This window comes from Arachis duranensis, chromosome 2, assembly GCF_000817695.3.
Source record: "Arachis duranensis cultivar V14167 chromosome 2, aradu.V14167.gnm2.J7QH, whole genome shotgun sequence".
Classification (NCBI taxonomy): domain Eukaryota; kingdom Viridiplantae; phylum Streptophyta; class Magnoliopsida; order Fabales; family Fabaceae; genus Arachis; species Arachis duranensis.
Window position 1 is genome coordinate 4,061,064 of NC_029773.3, and position 19,779 is coordinate 4,080,842.

At 37.8% G+C, this 19,779-nt stretch overlaps 1 pseudogene; it reads left to right on the forward strand.

Moving 5' to 3' along the window:
- Positions 1-547: 547 nt before the first annotated feature.
- LOC110278114 (putative disease resistance protein RGA4) lies at positions 548-4,479 on the forward strand (annotated as a pseudogene).
- Positions 4,480-19,779: the final 15,300 nt, after the last annotated feature.

The window sequence follows — 19,779 nt, forward strand, 5'->3', positions numbered from 1 at the left end:
ATTCACCCAAAATGTCTAAGCAAACCTCAGGCTTTGATAATTTGAAAACTTGATAGTTTGTTTTATATACATATATATAGAATTTTCTGCTGGTATTATTTTAGATGGCTAAAAATGATAATATGTTAATTGATAAATAATCTTACAACAAATGATATGTATGGTAATCAATATACTATTAATGCTGGTTGATTGAAAAATGTATTAAAAGAGTATGGTAAATAGTAATTTTATTCGAAGCCTGTTTTTTTTTAATTTATTCCAATGACACACTTTAAAATACTTCTTTTTTAAAGCAAATTTTCAATTTAAAGTTTGTCATTTATCACACTCCCCTTTATCATACTTTTCAATCAACCAGCATTAACAATACATTGATTACCATATGTATAATTTGTTGCAAGATTATTTATCAGTTAATACATAATCATTCTTAACCACCTAAAACAATGCTATCAGAAAACCCACCACACATATATTTATATATATTTTCTTGGCCTCTAACATTACTTCTTATCACCATAAGGTTCTACTCATTGATTCTTCAATGGCCGAAGTTGTTTCTGGTGTGGCATCAACACTCTTAGAAAATCTAGCAACAAAATCATTCCAAAAGATTGCTCTAGCATGTGGTCTTAAAGATGATGTAAAAAAGTTTGAAAGTTCTTTGAGAACCATCAATGCATATCTCATAAATGCTGAGAACAAACAAGCAAAAAATCGCAGTATAGATGAGTGGTTGAAGCAACTCAGAGAAGCATTTGATGACGCTGGTGACATATTAGATGAAATAGAGTATGAAGCAAAACTTAATGAAGTGGTCAAAATGTATGGAAGCATTAGCACCAAGGTCCATCGATTCTTCTCATATACAAGTAATCCACTTGCATTTCGCATCAGGATGGCCCACAAAATCAAAGATATGAAACAGAAGATGGATGAAAAAATAAGAGAAGGGAGAAACCTGGGTATAGTTGAACAACATGTCAACACTCCAGCTCTTGAGCATAATTTACCATGGCGAGAAACTGCTTCTTCATTGTCTTTCCGTGTGTGTGGTAGACTTGAAGAGAAAGAGGAGATTATAAAGTCATTGATGACACAAAAATCAGAAGCTAATAGTATTGATGTGATCTCAGTTATTGGGATTGGAGGTTTGGGAAGACTACACTTGCACAAATGGCTTACAATGATGCCCAAGTGAAGGCAAATTTCGATACTTTAATGTGGGTTTGTGTTTCTCATGATTTTGATGTGAAGAGCTAATACAAAGAATCATTCATGCGGCCTCAAAGAGAGAGAATGTTGTGGATGCAAGTTCTAGTTTGGAATATATGATATCTCTTCTCAATCAAACATTACATGGTAAGAAATTCTTACTCGTGTTAGACGATGTTTGGAATGAAAACCACAGCAAATGGGATGAATTGAGAAATCACTTGTTAGAAGCAGGTGGTGACAAAGGCAGCAAAATTATAGTGACCACTCGTAGCAGAAAAGTTGCTGACATTGTGGGGAGTAATCTTGTAATGAAATTAGTAGGACTTCCTAACAATGAATGTTGGCGGCTGTTTGCAAAATGTGCATTTCAAGAAGAGAAGGAAGAAGAGAAGTACCCAAGGTTAAAGCAAATTGGAGAGCAAATTGTTGAAAAATGCAAAGGGGTACCCTTGGCTATAACAACTTTGGGTTGCTTGCTTAGATCAAATCCCATGATGAAAATGAATGGAGAAAAATAAAGGATAGTGAGGTGTGGAATCTCGACCAAGAAGAAACTGACATTTTGCCATCACTTAAATTGAGTTACAATCACTTGCCATCAGAAGTAAAACAATGTTTTTCATACTGCTCGTGTTTTTCAAAGGATTACGAATATGGGGTTCTTGAGTTGATTATGTTCTGGATGGCTCATGGACTCCTCCAACCTACATGCGAAAAGGAAGATGCAGAAGATATTGGGGAGTTGTATATTAAAAAGCTTGTTTCAACATCTTTACTTCAAATTGATGAAGAATATTCTTGCTTCTTTCTCGACTTTCGAAATTCGATGGCATTTAAAACACTCAAAATGCATGATCTTGTACATGATCTTGCACAATTAACAATGAAAGAGTCAAGCAGGACAAGAACCGTTATGCAAGAGGGGCAACAAGAAGCATTGATAGAATGGACCTCCGACAAGTTCAACTATCTCAGGGTGTTGTACCTAACAAAACATATGAAGTTGAGCTCGTTTCCTGATGATTGCTTTGCCACAATGAAGAAGCACTTGAGATGTCTCTTTCTTGAAAATTGCCCTAGTTTGAAAAAGCTTCCTGATTCCATTTGTAAGCTGCAAAATCTGCAGGGTTTAGGCCTTGATTGTGACAGCCTTCAAGAACTTCCCAAAAACATGAACAAACTCATCTATCTACAATATTTGGTTTTGAAGGAGATCAAAATTACAAGTTTGTCTTCAGTGAATGTAGGGCGCTTCCAACAACTCAAATTCTTGTATCTTTATAATTGTTCAAGGTTAGTGTCCGTACCAAGTGCTGTTGGTCGCTTGACTACTTTAAAGAAGCTGGGATTTTATAAGTGTGAAGAGGTGGTGAATTTTGAGGATGAAGAGGAAGAAGGAAAGCAACATGTGGTAGTAAATAATTTAAACCTTCAATTATTCTTTATCATTGGATCTCAAAAGTTGGATGCTTTACCAAAATGGCTTGAAAGAGCTACTAAATTGCAATATTTGAGTATAAGCATAACAGGGATAAAATCATTGCCCACAAGGTTGTCGATGAACTCTCTTGAAGAACTTTATATCTATCATTGTAAAAAGTTGTCATCTCTTCCCAACATGGATCAAACTCTTAATCTTCAGTATTTAGTGGTATATGATTGTCCCGCATTATATGCAAGGTACAATAAGGAGACAGGTTCAGATTGGTCCAAAATTGCTCATATTCCATATTGCAAGGTTAGTTCAAATAATCTCTCTCATAATATTACAAATCTAACCATACTGGTTTATTATTATTATTATTATTTCAATTTTTGCATGAATAATTAATTGTTGAAATTTTAATTAACCAGTTAGAGTTATATCTTACTCTCCCTATAATTAATTCTAGAACTTTTTAAATTGACAATCTAATTTTCTTTCTAAATAATTGGGTATAATTTATATATAAAAGGTATGGTAAAGTGAACTAATTAGTCCTTATAATATGGAATACTTCCAAATTTTGAAAATGCAATATAATATAGGTTATAAATTTATGCTTTCAACTTGAGTCATACCCTAGCCATGTTTCATTTTAATTTTAAGAAAATAATGATATTAAGATATTAAAATCAAAATTTTTATTAAATGAAATAAAATTCCTTCTGTTAGTCTGTTGGTAAAAATTTTCCAAAGTTAGTTAATCATTGCTTTTAGTTATTAATTATCCAAATGTACATTACCTTTAATTATTTAAAGCCCGTGCAACATTCGTCGATAAAAATGAGCTCCACCAATTAACTATGTTTGTCTTTAAATTTTCACGGCTTAGCGACACAATTATTAGTCGTCAATTCATTTTAAATGTATAATAAGCAGAGTTTTTTTTTGTTCAAGTTAGAAATAGTGAAGAAGAAGAAAGCAGTTCTTGTCAATTGTTTGAATTTCTTTTTAATAATCTTTCTAAATAAATACATGAAATCGATTAACATTATTATGCCTGCAGCACATGTCTTTAATTTTTGTTTGGAATCTTAATATTACCACTAATGGTAACTCTTTCAATTACTACGTATTATGAATTATTGTATTGATGAAAACCACAATAAGCTAATTATTATGTGAAATACAAAGAATGAATAACTCTTAATCATTTGAATATTGACTATACATTATTTAAAATGAGCACAAAATTTTATTATTATTGTGATTATAGGAGTTGATGCATGAATCTTTATTTTTGGACAGTGAAATACTTTTTTATTGTCAATTGACAGAAAATGGAAATTTAGAAAATTATAAAACAATTTAATTGTATTTAGTATATATATATATATACATGCATGGTTGAATTAAAGCTCAAGCCTTAAATTATTGCAGATTCAATGGTATGATTATTATGGTGATGAATCCGACGAATCACGCTACTGACATTTGAAAATGATGGAGACGGAGAAGAATCAAACGACAGAACATAAGATGAGTAGACACCACATCCAACTTAAAATCTTAAAGTGTTAAGTTAATGGGCCTCTCATGTTATAAACTTTTCACTCTTTTTTATTTTTTTTTATGGGAGACTAATTTCATGCACTCCTCACACTTACAACACTAACGGTCTTTAGCTACAACTACTTTATAAATGCTTTAATTTGTGTGGTTCGATTGCTTTTGTACGTCCCATTTTCTTTTAAAACTGAAAGAAAGCTATGTAGCTATGGGCACCTCAAAGTTTTAATTGTTCTAGATTTCTATCTATTTTATTCAATTTTTAATTCGGTGTTACAGCTAAAATTTCTAATCACATTTGATTATGCAAACAAATTTTACATCCAAGCATGCATTTTATTTCATTCATCTTTATTACAATTATAAAATGGTTAAATAAATGACTTCTATAAAATATATGTTATTTTGCTTTAGTTCTTATAATTACTTTTCTTTTGATTCACTAAAACTTAATAGGAGTTTTTGAAATTTTTTCAATGGACGACAAACAACAAAACCACAATATATATATGACCACAATAACATCTGATCTAAGTTTAATAAAATCTATTAATTTTTTAGTAACTTGGAAATTAGAGACTTATAAAATATGGCAAAGAATAATTAAAATAACAAAAGATTATTGAAATTCTATTAATTAATATTAGTATATTTGTTAATTCAATTATGTTAGGTGTATATCAAAATTAATTACTAAAAATTAGTCTCTAGTATTAAATACACATTAAAATACAGAATAATAAAAATACACATTAAAAATAAATTAAACTATATATATACCTATACAAAAATACATAATAGCTGATTTTAATGTATAAATTAAATAATAGTTTTGTTAACTAGAAAACATCGGAGAGTTGTATATTAATAAGCTAGTTTCGCTTCTTTGCTTCAAATTGATGCTTCTTCGGTTCTTCTTATTCCTTGAAATTCAATGACATTTAGAAGACTCAAAATGCATGATGATGTACACGAACTTGCAAAATTAACAATGAAGGAGTAATTGGCCTCTGACAAATTCAACTATCTAAAAGTTTTCAAGTACTTGAGATTAATATGGATCATTCAAGTTGAAAGATTTTCCTAAGTGTGTAACATCTTAATTACGCTTAACCTTACCTCATACTGTAAAACAAAAGTTAATTAAAGGTTACAACAATCTTAAAGTTTATACATAAATATATATAAAAAGGAATAATAATTCTAGAAGCCCGATGAAAGAATAAACTTAAAAACAGAGTTACAAAAGCATAAAACGTTCACACAAAACTACAAACTTAAAACACAAGATAAATATACAAGATAACAAAAATATAAGTATATAAAAGAATATAATAGTCATAAGAGACAAGTCGTAGCCCGCAGAGTTTAAGCCGACTAATATATACAGACATATAGAGTATTGAAAGATAAAACAACATATATAAAATATCTCTCTCAAAATAAGCTTTTAAGACAAAATATAAACACAAAAGTGAGAGAACTAATCAAAATAACCAAAAGACTCTAACTAACTACTTTATTGCTTTATTTGGTATCTCAGATAATGTCTTTAGCTACAACTAACTACTTTATAAATGCTTTAATTTGTGTGCTTCGATTGTGCTTTCGTGTGTCCCGTTTTCTTTTAAAACTGAAAGAAAGCTATGTAGCTATGGGCACCTCAAAGTTTTAATTGTTCTAGATTTCTATCTATTTTATTCAATTTTTAATTCGGTGTTACAGTTAAAATTTCTAATCACATTTCATTGTCTAAACAAATTTTACATCTAAGCAGGCATTTTATTTCATTCATCCTTATTACAATTATAAAATGGTTAAATTACTTTTATAAAATACATGTTATTTTGCTTTAGTTCTTATAATTACTTTTCTTTTGATTCATTAAAACTTATTAGTACTTGTTTGGACGCCATTATTTTGATAAAAAAAATTTTTTTTCAATAAAAAATGATCTTTTTTTATTTTTTAGCATGTTTGACAAATTTCTAGTAGTAAAAGTAAAAACACTAGAAAAATAAAAAAATAATTTTTTTTGAAAAGTTGTAATTTACATCTTTTTTTAAAAGATTTTTTTCTTTTAGAAAAAAGATGTTTTTCATGTAATAAATAAACAAAAAAGTACTTTTATATTGTTATACCCAAATATAATTGATAGATAAAAAAATCTTTTTGCATGAAATATCCAAACATAAAATTACTTTTACTTTTTTATAAAATCTTTTAAAAAAAATAACTCAAAAAAAAGATCTTTTCTTAAAACACACCCAAACAAACTCTTAATAGGAGTGTTTGGATTTCTTCAATTCAGGACAATATATATATGATCACAAGAACATCTGATCTAAGCTTAATAAAATCTATTAACCTTTTAGTAGCTTGGAAATTAGAGACTTATAAAATATGGCAAAAAATAATTAAAATTAAAAAAGGATTATTGAACAATAATAACAAAGTCTTGTCCTATTAAGTGGGGTCGGCTATATGAATCAAACGATGCTATTGTGCTCTGTCATGTGTCATGTCTACAGAGAGATAATTTACATGTAGATCTTGTTTGACCACCTCATGGATGGTCTTCTTAGGTCTTCCTCTGTCTTTCGCCTCTTGTCCATCTTCCATCTCATCCACCCTCTTGACTGGATGTTCTATCGGTCTTCTTCTCACATGTCCAAACCACCTAAGACGCGATTCAACCATCTTTTCCACAATGGGTGCTACTCCAACTCTCTCCCTTATATCTTCATTCCTTATTTTATCCAATCGCGTATGACCACTCATCCATCTCAACATCTTCATCTCTGCCACACTCAGCTTATGTTCATGCTCCCTTTTAGCCACCCAACACTCCGTACCATAAAGCATAGCCGGTCTTATAGCGGTGCGATAAAATTTACCTTTAAGTTTTAAAGGCACTTTTTTGTCGCATATAAAACCAGATGCACTCCGCCATTTTGACCACCCTGCTTGGATCCTATGATTTACATCCTGTTCAATCTCTCCATTATCCTGTATGATGCACCCAAGATACCTAAAACTTTTAACTTTTCGTAGGGTGTTTTCTCCAATCTTCACCTCTATATTAGGGTTTTCCCTTCTCGGACTGAACTTACATTCCATATATTCTGTCTTGCTACGGCTTATGCGCAGACCATACACTTCTAAAGCTTCTCTCCATGTAAGACCCGGTTAATTAACGGCTAATTAACCCATAAATGAGAATTTATTCTTGAAAGCCCAAAATGTGATTTTTGTGGCTAGATGTGATAGAGGAGAGTGAGACGAGAATTTTGGTACCAATTTTATAGAATTTGGACCAAGATTGGACCGAACGGGCCAAACCGGGCCAACCGGACCCAAAGTGGGCCCTTGGCCCAACATAACTAAACCAAAACCCTAGTTTTCAGCATTCTCTCTCCTCACTAAACACACTCACATGCTGAAATTGGAGGCACAAGAGGGATGAACACTCTCTCAAGTTCTCTCCCTTGGTTGATCTTCAAACCACCATAACTTTTGATCTAGAGCTCCGATTGCCGCTCCGTTTGTGGCCACGCGTTCACCGCGGAGAGCTCTAAAAAACCCATACAATTAATCTTGAGGACCCAACTCTCTTGAAGGAGAAGGTTAATCTTGTCTCCTTGGACCTTGGGTGTGGTTGTGTATATGTGAATGATGAAGCTTGATTGGTGATATTGAAAAGCTTGAAAAGGGTTTTGGTGGTAAAAAATCTGTTCTTGGAGGTGTTGAGGCCTTGAGAACTTGTGGATAAGTGATTTGGAAGTGCTCCGATTGAGCTTGGGAAATCGGCTAAGGTATGGTTTTGGTTTCCCGTATCTAATATGTAATGTGGTAGGAAATACTTAGGCTAGAGGCCCTAAGATAGGCATTGAATGGTTGATGTTGTTGAATGATTGAGATATATGATGTGGTCATATATGTGATGATGATTATTGATGCCTTAATGGTATGATGTATGAGAGATATGCATGTTGTGATATATGCTTGATGATTGGTTATGGTTGAATTGTGGGTTGAACCATGTTGATGGTGAGTATGATATTGATTGTGTAAAATGATGATTTATTGGAATTGGTGTTATTGAGAATTGGCATGAGGAAGAATATATGATATGTCAATATGTTTGAGTTTGAGCCACTTGGGTGAAGTGGGTTAAAATGATGAGATAGTGATTTTGGTAAATTGCGATAAAAGTCTCAATATGTGAGTTGAGGAGGCTTGATGTTGGATTTAATATATTTTGATTGATTTCAAATAAAAGGGATGAAATTGGCATGTTTTGATTGATTTTGAAAAGAGTTGGAAATGGCTTGTTTTGAAAATGGCATGTTGTGGTTTGTATGAAAAACATGGTTTTTGGGCATACTTTGACGGGACATAACTTGGACTACGGATCTCTATTTTGTGCCAAATCTATTTAGAAATAAAATTGGATCCGGGATGTCCATGCCGTTTGAAGAACGGGTGAAAAACGATTTAAAATGAGAAAGTTATGTCCGTTGGAAGATTGGGGGTTGAATCTGTGAATTCTACAGCTTTTAACTTAGAAAATTTTTAGCAGAATGACCCCTCGCGCGTAGGCGCACTTGGCGCGTACGCGCCGTTCTTCCAGAAAGCGCCATCCATGTGTGCGTGGGCGCGCCGATGGGCTGCACCCCGTGCCCTGCCATTTTCCAGAGAGTTGTGCCAGAACTGTGCCAGTGTTGTGCCTGGGGCACGAGAGCACCCACGCGTATGCGTGGCGGACGCGTGTGCGTCGTTGGCTATTTTTCAAATCCACGCGTCGGCGTGCAGGGCGCATACGCGCCGATGAGTTTCGTGGCCACCCACGCGTGCGCGTGGAGTACGCGTGCGCGTGGATCTATTTTTCATCCCAAAGTTGATTTTTGATTTTTAAAAGCCAAATCTCATACTTCTAAGCCTCCGATCTCACCACTCATGTCTTAAATCATTATGATATGCCTAGCTATTAGAAAAGGAGCTAGGGGATGTGGTAACTTGCGAATGAAGCAAGGGAAAAATGTATGATCAATGAGGATCAAAGATGATTAAGTAAGAGGTGGAGGATGGTGGTGGAAGTGCTTGTTATGCCATGGGCCGAAAGGCTGTGATTGATAATGAAACGGCTGGTTATGGATTTAACCGTGAGCCGGGTGGCTGGTTATGGATTTAACCGTGAGCCGGATGGCTGGATTATTGCCGTGTTACGGCGGAGCCATGATTATGGCTGTGTATAAATGCATATATGCTGTTGAATGAATTGTGAATGTTGCACTTCCACTGTTGGAGATGAGAGTTTCCTTGGAAGGAAGCAGTGGCTAGCCACCACGTGCTCCAGGTTGAGACTCGAAGCTCTTTTGACCCTATGTCGTCAGGGTGGCCGGGCACTGTGAAATTCCCGGACGAGCTCACCCCTATAAATATTCACCAGTGATGGTGATGGATAAATATTCACCAGTGAGGGTGATGGATATGGATCATGATTATGATCAAGTTTATTTTGAGTATAACTCAAGTTGGGGAGACACGACAGCGGGACAGTCCAATGGTTAACTGCCAGGACTTGTCGGGTTGGCTCTATAACCGACAGATGATATCATCAGCCACTAGGGACAGGCATTCATCATATGCATATTATATGAATTGTTTGAGATTGCCTATTTGACTGCATATTACTTGCTAATTGTCTAAATGCCTTATTTGTTTCTATTTGTATATTTCTTGCTTGATATAACTGTGTTTGCTACATTATACTCCTGCTGGTGGTTGGGAGGTCTGAAGGAATTGGAAAGGGAAGTATTAGTTAGACTGAAGGATCTTTAGTCAGATGCCCTTTATGGATTAGCTTGTTTATAAGCTTTGAATTATCTGGAGGAAGTTCTAGGATTGCCTTTGGCTTTCCTCTATTATTATGTATTATATATGTGGAAGTTGTTACCATGCTGGGGACCTCTGGTTCTCACCCATGCGGATTTTGTGGTTTTCAGATGCAGGACGTGAGGTTTCTCGCTGAGGCCTGCTGGAGACTTCTGGATTAGTGAAGATCCTTTGTTCTCGGGACTCTGTTTTAGTTTATATGTTTTGCTTAGATGCTTTTATCTCCATTAAATAATACAAACTGTGATGACTCCTCTTATGGGAGATTTTGGAGACTAGGTTTCTGTATTTTGTGTCCCTTTGGGTTTTCTTTGGGGTTTTCCTTATTTTATCATATGTATATATTGCTATGCTCAGACCGGTTATCTTCGCAGCCGAATTTTGAGTCTTGATATTCCTGTTTTTGATACTCCTTTGTATATATATAATCTCGCGTTGGTTATCCTTGTTCGTTACGTTATCGATCGGAGTGTTAAGCTTTCGAATTGCGGTTTTTGTTTACCCCTTTTTCTTCAAAGGCTCCTAGTTATAATCAATCATTCATACTACTCTACGTACTAAATTTTTATTTTAGAGGTCGTAATACCTTGCCATCTCTGAATTATGACTTAAGCATAAGACTCTGTATGGTAGGGTGTTACATTATGGTATCAGAGCAGTTCGTTCCTGTAGAGCCTGAGGGATGGACTGATTATGCCTCTGTGCATTCTCTGTATGTGTGTTATGTGCTATTAGTATATCTACTTGATATAATTGGCATAAACGTTCATGAGCATGCATTTGGAACCTTGAAGTACTAGACTTCCGATATTGAGACTGATCAACTTAATATCGATTGTTTGGTGTGTATAGGAACTAGATGGAGCCTCGTGGACGCGGTGGAGGCCGTAGAAGAGGTCGTACGAATGCTCGTGCGCCGGAGAATAACCCTAATGACTCGGTGAACTTCATGACTGCGTTGGAGAACATGGCTGCTGCAATGCAAGCCACTGCTGAGGCTCTTGGTCAACAGATGAACAACCATGGTAATGATGGAGGTGGAGTTCAGGGCCCGATGACACTGGCAAACTTTTTGAAGGTTAATCCGCCTAAGTTCAAGGGAACTACTAGCCCGACTGAAGCTGATACATGGTTTCAGGCTATAGAACGAGCATTGCAAGCGCAGGTGGTACCTGAAGGGCAGCGTGTGGAGTTCGCTACCTATATGCTCACTGGTGAAGCGTCGCATTGGTGGCAAGGTATTCGACGTCTTCTGCAGCAGAGTGATGACTATATCACCTGGAATGTCTTCCAAGAGGAGTTCTATAAGAAGTACTTTCCGACTTCTGCTAGGACGGCTAAGGAGCTTGAATTGTTACAGCTGAAGCAGGGTACTATGTCCGTATCTGAGTATACTGACAAGTTTGAAGAACTGTTCAGGTTCTCTCGTATGTGTCAAGGGACTCCGGTGGAATATGAGGAGTGGAAGTGTGTTAAGTATGAAGGAGGACTCCGGAGTGATATCTTCAGCTCAGTAGGACCAATGGAGATTAGGACTTTCTCCGAATTGGTGAACAAGTGTAGGGTTGCTGAAGAGTGTGTGAAAAGGGCAACCGCTGAGAAAGGGAGTCATAAAGGATCATTCCCGCAGAACCGAGGGAAGAGCTTTGCACCTAGAGGTCCACCTTTCAAGAGGGGAAGCTCTTTCAGGAGGCCCAACAACAATAACTCCCAAGGGAAGAAGTTTGGGAAGCAGCCTCAGAATGATCAAGCTTGTACTAGATGTAGGAGTCACCATTCGGGAGCACCATGCAAGGCCGGATGGGGTTTGTGCTACAATTGTGGAAAAGCGGGGCATAAAGCCGCCAACTGTCCGGAGAAGCAGAAACAAGGTGCTGGGAAAGCACAACAGACTGGTCGGGTGTTCACCACTTCAGCTGTAGGTGCTGAGGGATCCGAGACACTCATTAGAGGTAACTGTGAAATAGCTGGTCAAACTTTAAATGCTTTATTTAATTCGGGAGCATCGCATTCATTCATTGCATTTGAGAAAGCCCATGAGTTAGGATTGAAGACTGTAACTTTAGGTTATGACCTAAAAGTATATAATGCTACCCATGAAGCTATGGTAACTAGGCTACGATGCCCGAGAGTTTCCTTTAAGTTCAAACAGCGTGATTTTATTCATGATTTAGTCTGCTTGCCGATGATTAGTCTTGATCTTATCTTGGGATTGGACTGGTTATCTGAGAACTATGTCCTGCTTGATTGTTCTATAAAGTCGGTGTACTTTATGCCGGAAGATACAGAAGGGCCGGTCGTGGTGAATAATTATTACTTGAATTCGATGATGGTGAACTGTTTTGGAATCGAATGTCAGGGTATCCTGTTGTTAACCGCGAGTGTTTCGGGCGATGATCAAAGGTTGGAACAGATTTCGGTTGTGTGTGAGTTTCCAGAAGTGTTTCCCGATGATATTGATGAGTTTCCACCTAACCGAGAGGTCGAGTTTGCTATTGAGTTGGTGCCCCGGGCGGGACCAATCTCAAGCATTCCTTATAGGATGTCACCGTTAGAGATGAACGAGCTAAAGTCTCAGTTAGAGGATTTGTTGGGAAAGAATTTTATACGACCAAGTGTCTCTCCGTGGGGTGCGCCAGTGCTACTGGTAAAGAAGAAAGATGGGAGTATGTGGCTCTGTGTGGATTATAGGCAGCTAAACAAGGTTACAATAAAGAATAAGTACCCATTGCCGAGAATTGATGATCTCATGGATCAGTTACAAGGAGCTGGGGTTTTCTCCAAGATCGATTTGCGATCCGGTTATCACCAGATAATGGTGAGGGGTGAGGATATCCCTAAGACCGCTTTCAGGACTTGTTATGGTCATTACGAGTACACTGTAATGTCTTTTGGATTGACGAACGCTCCAGCAGTATTCATGGATTATATGAATAGAGTTTTCCGTCCGTTTCTGGATAAATTCGTTGTTGTCTTCATTGATGACATACTGATTTATTCCAAGATTGAGGAAGAGCATGCGGAACACTTGAGGACCGTATTGCAGATTCTAAAGGAGAAGAAACTCTATGCAAAACTGTCTAAGTGTGAGTTTTGGAAAAGTGAGGTGAAGTTTTTGAGTCACGTGGTGAGTAAGAAGGGAATAGTCGTAGATCCAACTAAGGTGGAGGCTGTGATGGATTGGAAGCAACCAACCACCGTAACAGAGATAAGGAGTTTTTTGGGTTTAGTTGGCTATTACCGAAGGTTTATCAAGGGCTTTTCACAGATAGCTTTGCCAATGACAAAGTTAACCCGCAAAGACACTCCGTTTGTTTGGACTCATGAATGCGAGGAGAGCTTTCAGGCATTGAAGAAAAAGTTGACAATTGCACCTGTGTTGGTGTTACCTGAGCCGAACGAACCGTTTGAGGTGTACTATGATGCCTCATTGAAGGGTCTAGGGTGCGTGCTGATGCAGCATCATAATGTGGTGGCGTATGCCTCACGACAGTTGAGACCTCATGAAGTTAGTTACCCTACGCACGATTTGGAACTCGCTGCGGTTGTGTTTGCCTTGAAGGTGTGGAGGCATTACCTCTATGGGGTTAAGTTCCAAGTTTTCTCCGATCACAAGAGTTTGAAGTACCTTTTTGATCAGAAAGAGCTTAATATGAGGCAGAGAAGGTGGATGAAATTATTGAAGGACTACGACTTTGAGTTGAATTACCATCCGGGAAAGGCGAACGTAGTGGCGGATGCGTTAAGTCGGAAGTCGTTATATGCGGCTTGGATGATGTTTCAAGAGGAGAAGTTACTCAAGGGGTTCGAGAGTCTGAAAATTGGTACTCGAGAAGTATCCGGAACCTTATGTTTGAGCCGATTAGAAATCTCAAGTGACTTTAAGTCCGAACTCCTAAAGGCTCATCAAAATGATGAAGCGTTATGGAAGGTGTTATCGGCCCTTGAGCAAGGAAAACAGTGGAGAGTGTCGGAAGAAAAAGATGGGTTATGGAGGTTCAAGGGTAGGATCATTGTGCCGGATGTTGGCACTTTGAGGTAAGATATTTTAAAGGAGGCACACAAAAGCGGATTTTCCATTCACCCGGGAAGTACTAAGATGTACCATGATTTAAAGGCGATGTTTTGGTGGCCGGGTATGAAGAATGATGTGGCGGAATATGTTTCAAAGTGCTTAACTTGCCAAAAGGTAAAGATTGAACATCAAAGACCTTCTGGGATGTTGCAACCTTTAGAGATTCCACAATGGAAGTGGGAAAGTATTGCAATGGACTTTGTGTCAGGATTACCAAGGACTAGGACTGGTTTTGATGCTATCTGGGTGATTGTGGACCGACTGACGAAGTCAGCTCACTTTTTACCCATTCGTATGACTTACACCCTAGAAGAGCTAGCACGGTTATACATAAAGGAGATTGTGAGACTTCATGGTGTACCTGCTACTATAATCTCTGATAGAGATCCTCGTTTCACTTCAAGGTTTTAGGGTGCATTTCAGAAAGCTTTTGGAACCCGATTAAGCTTGAGCACGGCTTACCATCCTCAAATAGATGGTCAATCCGAGCGGACGATCCAAACACTAGAGGATATGTTGAGAGCTTGTGTTTTGGACCAACCGGCGAGTTGGGATCGGTATATGCCATTAGTGGAGTTTGCATACAATAATAGTTACCATGCGAGCATCGGAATGGCTCCGTATGAGGCCTTGTATGGGAGGAAATGTCAATCTCCGCTATGTTGGTATGAAGCTGGAGAGAAAAGCTTGTTGGGACCGAAAATGATAGCTGAGACTACTGAACAAGTCAAGAAAATCCGTGATAGGATGCTTACGGCGCAGAGTCGTCAAAAGAGTTACGCTGATCAGAGGCGAAAGCCCTTAGAACTTGAGGAAGGAGACCATGTTTTCCTTAAGGTTACTCCGACCACGGGAGTAGGTAGGGCGATTAAAGCAAAGAAGTTGAATCCTCGATACATTGGTCCATTTCAGATCCTGGAGAGGATTGGACCGGTGGCGTATCGAATGGCTCTACCACCTCATCTTTCGAACCTGCACAACGTGTTTCACATGTCGCAGCTTCGGAAGTACACTCCTGATGCTAGCCATGTGTTAGAACCTGAGTCGGTTCAGTTAAGGGAAGATTTGACGCTTCCAGTGGCTCCGGTCAGAATTGATGATACTAGTATCAAACGGCTGCGAGGAAAAGAGGTTTCATTAGTCAAAGTGGCTTGGAGTCGAGGCGGTGTTGAGGAACACACTTGGGAACTTGAGTCGGAGATGCGAACGGATTATCCGCACTTATTCTCAGGTAATTTCATTTGAATTTTGTGGGCAAAATTCCCAATTAGGTGGGTAGAATGTAAGACCCGGTTAATTAACGGCTAATTAACCCATAAATGAGAATTTATTCTTGAAAGCCCAAAATGTAATTTTTGTGGCTAGATGTGATAGAGGAGAATGAGACGAGAATTTTGGTACCAATTTTATAGAATTCGGACCAAGATTGGACCGAACGGGCCAAACCGGGCCAACCGGACCCAAAGTGGGCCCTTGGCCCAACATAACTAAACCAAAACCCTAGTTTTCAGCATTCTTTCTCCTCACTAAACACACTCACATGCTGAAATTGGAGGCACAAGAGGGAAGAACACTCTCTCAAGTTCTCTCCCTTGGTTGATCTTCAAACCACCATAACTTTTGATCTAGAGCTCCGATTGCCGCTCCGTTTGTGACCACGCGTTCACCGCGGAAAGCTCTACAAAACCCATACAATTAATCTTGAGGACCCAACTCTCTTGAAGGAGAAGGTTAATCTTGTCTCCTTGGACCTTGGGTGTAGTTGTGTATATGTGAATGATGAAGCTTGATTGGTGATATTGAAAAGCTTGAAAAGGGTTTTGGTGGTGAAAAATCTGTTTTTGGAGGTGTTGAGGCCTTGAGAACTTGTGGATAAGTGATTTGGAAGTGCTCCGGTTGAGCTTGGAAAATCGGCTAAGGTATGGTTTTGGTTTCCCATATCTAATATGTAATGTGGTAGGAAATACTTAGGCTAGAGGCCCTAAGATAGGCATTGAATGGTTGATGTTGTTGAATGATTGAGATATATGATGTGGTCATATATGTGATGATGATTATTGATGCCTTAATGGTATGATGTCTGAGAGATATGCATGTTGTGATATATGCTTGATGATTGGTTATGGTTGAATTGTGGGTTGAACCATGTTGATGGTGAGTATGATATTGATTGTGTAAAATGATGATTTATTGGAATTGGTGTTGTTGAGAATTGGCATGAGGAAGAGTATATGATATGTCAATATGTTTGAGTTTGAGCCACTTGGGTGAAGTGGGTTAAAATGATGAGATAGTGATTTTGGTAAATTGCGGTAAACGTCTCAATGTGTGAGTTGAGGAGGCTTGATGTTGGATTTAATATATTTTGATTGATTTCAAATAAAAGGGATGAAATTGGCATGTTTTGATTGATTTTGAAAAGAGTTGGAAATGGCTTGTTTTGAAAATGGCAAGTTGTGGTTTGTATGAAAAACATAGTTTTTGGGCATACTTTGATGGGACATAACTTGGACTACGGATCTCTGTTTTGTGCCAAATCTGTTTAGAAATGAAATTGGATCCGGGATGTCCATGCCGTTCGAAGAACGAGTGAAAAACGATTTAAAATGAGAAAGTTATGTCCGTTGGAAGATTGGGGGTTGAATCTGTGAATTCTACAGCTTTTAACTTAGAAAATTTTTAGCAGAATGACCCCTCGCGCGTAGGCGCACTTGGCGCGTACGCGCCGTTCTTCCAGAAAGCGCCATCCACGCGTGCGCGTAATGTGCGCGGGCGCGCCGATGGGCTGCACCCAGTGCCCTGCCATTTTCCAGAGAGTTGTGCCAGAACTGTGCAAGTGTTGTGCCTGGGGCACGAGAGCACCCACGCGTACGCGTGGCGGACGCGTGCGCGTCGTTGGCTATTTTTCAAATCCACGCGTCGGCGTGCAGGGCGCATATGCGCCGATGAGTTTCGTGGCCACCCACGCGTGCGTGTGGAGTACGCGTGCGCGTGGATCTGTTTTTCATCCCAAAGTTGATTTTTGAGTTTTAAAAGCCAAATCTCATACTTCTAAGCCTCCGATCTCACCACTCATGTCTTAAATCATTATGATATGCCTAGCTATTAGAAAAGGAGCTAGGGGATGTGGTAACTTGCGAATGAAGCAAGGGAAAAATGGATGATCAATGAGGATCAAAGATGATTAAGTAAGAGGCGGAGGATGGTGGTGGAAGTGCTTGTTATGCCATGGGCCGAAAGGTTGTGATTGATAATGAAACGGATGGTTATGGATTCAACCGTGAGCCGGGTGGCTGGTTATGGATTTAACCGTGAGCCGGATGGCTGGATTATTGCCGTGTTACGGCGGAGCCATGATTATGGCTGTGTATAAATGCATATATGTTGTTGAATGAATTGTGAATGTTGCACTTCCACTGTTGGAGATGAGAGTTTCCCTGGAAGGAAGCAGTGGCTAGCCACCACGTGCTCCAGGTTGAGACTCGAAGCTCTTTTGACCCTATGTCGTCAGGGTGGCCGGGCACTGTGAAATTCCCGGACGAGCTCACCCCCATAAATATTCACCAGTGATGGTGATGGATAAATATTCACCAGTGAGGGTGATGGATATGGATCATGATTATGATCATGTTTATTTTGAGTATAACTCAAGTTGGGGAGACACGACAGAGGGACAGTCCAATGGTTAACTGCCAGGACTTATCGGGTTGGCTCTATAACCGACAGATGATATCATCAGCCACTAGGGACAGGCATTCATCATATGCATACTATATGAATTGTTTGAGATTGCCTATTTGACTGCATATTACTTGCTAATTGTCTAAATGCCTTATTTGTTTCTATTTGTATATTTCTTGCTTGATATAACTGTGTTTGCTATATTATACTCCTGCTGGTGGTTGGGAGGTCTGAAGGAATTGGAAAGGGAAGTATTAGTTAGACTGAAGGATCTTTAGTTAGATGCCCTTTATGGATTAGCTTGTTTATAAGCTTTGAATTATCTGGAGGAAGTTCTAGGATTTCCTTTGGCTTTCCTCTATTATTATGTATTATATATGTGGAAGTTGTTACCATGCTGGGGACCTCTGGTTCTCACCCATGCGGATTTTGTGGTTTTCAGATGCAGGACGTGAGGTTTCTCGCTGAGGCCTGCTGGAGACTTCTGGATTAGCGAAGATCCTTTGTTCTCGGGACTCTGTTTTAGTTTATATGTTTTGCTTAGATGCTTTTATCTCCATTAAATAATACAAACTGTGATGACTCCTCTTATGGGAGATTTTGGAGACTAGGTTTCTGTATTTTGTGTCCCTTTGGGTTTTCTTTAGGGTTTTCCTTATTTTATCATATGTATATATTGCTATGCTCAGACCGGTTATCTTCGCAGCCGAATTTTGAGTCTTGATATTCCTGTTTTTGATACTCCTTTGTATATATATAATCTCGCGTTGGTTATCCTTGTTCGTACGTTATCGATCGGAGTGTTAAATTAGTTATTGAAATATTTTTTGAGGAATGCTAGGGGCCAGCAATTTTGGTGTTTTGTAACCATCAATTGGCCATCAATAGTATTTTTAATGGTGTGAGATTACATCTAATGGTAGGAGATCACTCACTTTTGTTTTGATGGTTAAGTGCTGGCCAGAAAACATAAAAGTTGCTGGTCCCCTAGACTTTTCCATATTTTTTTAATCAAATTTAGAATTTTAAAATTTTAAATTGGTTACATTGATCCTTTCATTTTCATTGCTTATGGCGTCAGAATTTATTGATATGAAAGGTTAGGTGACACCACAATACACAACTATTATCTTAATTGACTACTAACATAATAAGTTTATGAAATTAGATCAAATTAGTCCCAAAAAACTGAGATATTTCAATGCCTCAAAGTTTCCTTCAATTTGGGATTGATTTTATCAGATTGCATAAACTTATCATGTTAGCACCTAATTAGGATGGTTAGGTATATGATGTAGCCAATGTGCTGTCATTTAACGTATCACATCAGCAAATTTTTACGCCATCAGCAATAAAAACGATGAAAGGACTAATGTGACTAACTTAAAATCTTTGAACGACAAATTTAAACATCTTTCGAAAACTAATTTAGAGAACGAATGATTTTTTTTAGACGAATTTGATCATTTACTCGTTGAAAATCCTTGCATACACTTACTTGTTTGTGGCTATATTTATTATTTCATATATCATCTCTAGTAGCTAGTAGTGTACCCTTGAATTTTTGCAGATTGATGGGCAAGACCCAAATGATGAAGATGAAGATGGAAGAGATACAATAAAGATCAAATACGAAGAGAAGAAAGGAAAATAAAAGCATTATCTTTATGTGTAGTGTCTTTTGTGTGATGATTCTGTTTTAATTGCTTTGTTTTGAGTACAATTCATGTTTTTAGCTACAAAACTCTATCCTTTATATAATGTTGTATTATTGTTTAAGACTTAAGTAAAGTATTTGGCCACCTCAGACTTGAGTTTGAAACTATGAATTTGTTAAGTTTGAATTGTTCTGAATGTTACGTTAATATAGGTTAATTCGATTTTTAATTGGATGTTATAGTTTAAAAAATTC